The 3,663-nt window shown below is 35.4% G+C and overlaps 1 long non-coding RNA gene across 4 annotated transcripts; it reads left to right on the top strand.

Moving 5' to 3' along the window:
* Nucleotides 1-234: 234 nt before the first annotated feature.
* On the top strand, nt 235-3,447 carry LOC136201214 (uncharacterized). Of its 4 annotated transcripts, none has more exons than XR_010673748.1 (4): nt 235-335; nt 446-1,579; nt 1,714-2,218; nt 2,546-3,447. It is a non-coding gene; the product is annotated as an uncharacterized lncRNA (long non-coding RNA). The 4 variants fall into 4 exon arrangements; XR_010673749.1 differs by having other exon boundaries at nt 243-339; XR_010673750.1 differs by having other exon boundaries at nt 253-1,579; nt 2,546-2,806; nt 3,266-3,447.
* Nucleotides 3,448-3,663: the final 216 nt, after the last annotated feature.

Below are 3,663 nucleotides of genomic sequence, written 5' to 3'. Positions count from 1 at the left end.
TTAAAAATACGCTCGATTCTCAGACGACGTTACGATTACCGGCTTCTGTCATCCCAAAAGAACGCGATTTTGATGGAAAAGTCACTTAAACATCAGACGACATTACGGATAAATGACTATCATTGTTGCGAGTAAAAAAAAATCTAAAAATTTCTAACTTTCATGGGCGGAGCAAAAAGTACCCAAAAATTTAACGCGCGCCCAAAACTCAAAATATAGCATTTCACCCCTCTTCTCTTTTCTCACTCCTTATGTTGTTCTCTCCTCTTTCATTGTTCTCTTTCTCTCTTAGAAAACCTAAAAATATCGGTGTAATCTTCTCTGTAAACTTGCTCGTAGGTTGCTTCTTCAATTCTTCACGAGTTCATCTTGTGACACTCTCTTACTTTCATTTGTATTTTTTTAATATGTGTTCTTATCACTTGTGTTTCTTTTGCTGGAGCAGTTGTAGTCCGAGTTGGAGGAGATTGAAATCCAAATCTGCAATTAGCTTAGTTGAAGTTTCCAGGTTGAGGCTAATGTTTAACTTTTTTTCTTTTATAGTTCTATTTCATAAGTAATTTGGGGATTAGGGTTTTTCTTTTATAGTTCTATTTCATAAGTAATTTGCGGCTTAGGGTTTTATTGTGCAGTTATACCCAATATCTCATGTATATGTTAAAACTCAATTTATTCCCTTTTACTTACCTCTGCTATTGCAGAACCAACTTTGGATCGACCGTAAGATAATAATCTCAACTGTGGAGTCGAGTACCTTTATGTTTCTTGCTTCTAGCTTTTTCCATTGAATTTTTTCATGTTGCACCTTAATGTCTGCAAACATGAATCTGTATCTTGTTGATGAAAGTAGAGTGCACATATTTTTACTTGTCCCTGTAGCTGGTATTTTGGGATTATACTGCCACATAGGTTCTGATATTGGAGTATATACCAGGTTTCTACTGAAACTGATATGTCTGTTTACATGTACATCCTGTTCTTTATGATTTTACACCATGGTAGACATTATATTTCTGACTATTTTGCAGCATTTTAGACATCTTAATAACTGTGTTAACTTGTATGCATGTGTTAAGATAAATCAGTTAGATGTTCTAGATTCACGGGGACTTGATGGGTCTAAAATTTCATCACGAGCAATAGAGGCATACTTGATTCAGGTATACAGTAACTATACAAGCTGATGACTTCTAAATGTGTGTATATATTTTCTCCTTTCTTTGGATTGCTATTTGATAATTGTTAAATTTATACAACGATTCAGAATTTGATATATGTTACAAGGAGGAACTTAGGATATTTCTCATGTTCAACTTGTATCGCCATCTAATTTTTCACTAATATAATCATTCACGGTCTTCATATCCATGATTGTAAGCCCACTGGCAACACAATGGTTCGTAAATTTTATTTATTTTCTTATGGAATTACATTTCTTTTGAGGTTTTTTTAGCTTGTAAATTTGCCTGGTTTGTTTCTTCCTTATGGTCCATTGCATTTATACAGCATACAGAACTGGATTGAAGATTTATTCTGGAAGCAGCTTGATCTGAATTACCCTGACATGCCTAATGCAATGGTGTGTATGATAAAAGAGTTTTTATGAATATGGAATCAGTACTTTTACCCAGTAGGCTCAGCCTGAGTATGTTACTTTTACCCTCCATTACATTATATTTCAATTGACGCCCTGTTCTTTTGGTTACGTGGCAGCATGTTGAAGTTAACAGGCTTGTTAAGGGTCGACCTTTGGACAACTTGGAGTCTTTGTGCCACCTAAGTGTAGTTTTTACAATTGTCAGCCTACTTTAGCTAATTGATATCCTACAGATTGGTATTAGAGCTGCTGGATATGGGGAAGAAAGTTCAATTTGAAGGAGTTGGAAGCCTTAATGGATATGCATCGGAAAGATAGAGAGCGAGACAGAGTGGAAAGAGAAGCAATATCAGTTCGGTTGGAAGAACTTGCACATGGTTTCGCTGCACAATGTGGAGAAAGGGGCATCCCATGCAACCAACAAGGTCCTAGGCATGAACAGGCACACCAAGGAGCTCATATGCTTCTAAATGAGCTTGGAATGTTACCTTACAAGCAACAGATGTTACCAGTAGGACTACTGCTGGCAGCTCTCAACAGGCACCCTTTGTTAAGAAATTAAACAGAGCACAAATGAGGGTAAAGGTATAGACAACAGGGACTATGGGAGAGCTTACCTCGGTTAGTGCCTTATTTTTATTGTGTAAATCATGCACTCATGCTTGCATTTGAGGGGGTCAAATCAAAGATTATTTGTCTATTGGGATCATATAAACTCTGCATTCAGAGTGTAATGAATAACTCTGAAGCCAATTTGCATCATATTGCGATCTGTTCCCATTTTATCTGATTTGTCTTAACTCCAAGCCCGAATTTGGCATATCTGATATTTGATTATCTATTAATTGCATATCTGATATTTTCCTTCTTTGTTAATGAATAGAGGAATGAAATTCTCAAGTACATTTGTAATAACAAATTCTCAAGTATTTCTTTATTCTGTTACAGGTTCTGAAGATTGATATCGTGTAATTGGCGATGGTAAAGTGGGGCAAGTGATATAGAGGTTGCAAGCTGCTTACAAGAAGGTGATAGAAGACTTGGGAATGCATATACCCTCGAATTAGGCAAGTGGAATGGGATAGGTCCTTGAAGGTATCTTCTCGATACACATTGAAGTTGAAGCTCATCCACAACCTAATCTCCTCTGAGCTCAGGTTATGTACTGATTTTCGGATGCATTTGTGATTCTGAGATTTATGCAGCCGGGTAAGATTCTTGCATTGAAGTTGGGACTGCACTTATGTTTTAATGGATAATAGTAGTTCATTGTTCAATAAAGGAGACAAGAGACAGAAAATGGCTTGCAGCACCATGTAGACTTGAATTTTCATGAAACTGTCAATCCTTTGAATTGAGTCTGATTTATAATTTGCACAATGCTGAGTGAAATGTGTTAAGTAAATAACTGCTAACAAATGTTGTAGTTGGCTCAGTAGAATCAGTTGCCTTCAGTTTCAACTTTCTTTGTCTATCATTGCCTAGTTTAACCTTTAAAGACATTTGCAGAGCTTGCTTTCGTTCCGAAAGTTCTCAACTGGTATAGCATTTTTATGCAAGTTACCATGATTTGAAGCATTTTATAGCATTTTTTTTTTGTTATAATACGATGTTTCAAGCATTACTTTGAAGATCACAATCAATTAACTTGTGTATTTTATATTGCAGGGAGCAAAGGGATGTAAGAACCTGTAAAGGATGGACATGACAAGTCATGAGATTCAAGGTTTAGGTGTTTAGGCTTCTTATATAGTTAAATGTTAGCTTTGTAATGAGAAACCTTTGGTTAGGATTGTGATCTTCACATATGTACATGTTTATTGTTATATATAAAGGTTATTTGCACATTATTTGCAATCTACGTTGGTCATATATACAAGTTCATGGAAGATGTAAAAACAAAAAAACAATGACAAAATTCTTATAAGAAAATGTCATCTTACTTTCTATCTAACGATACAGAACTGATAACAAACTGCCATACTAATTACGTTATGATGACAGTCGAGAAAACAAAAACTATCATAACATTAACATAACACTCCATTTTAACTTAATATTTTGAC

This window comes from Euphorbia lathyris, chromosome 1 (genome assembly GCF_963576675.1).
Source record: "Euphorbia lathyris chromosome 1, ddEupLath1.1, whole genome shotgun sequence".
Lineage (NCBI taxonomy): Eukaryota > Viridiplantae > Streptophyta > Magnoliopsida > Malpighiales > Euphorbiaceae > Euphorbia > Euphorbia lathyris.
This window is presented reverse-complemented; position numbering and strand designations above follow the sequence as displayed.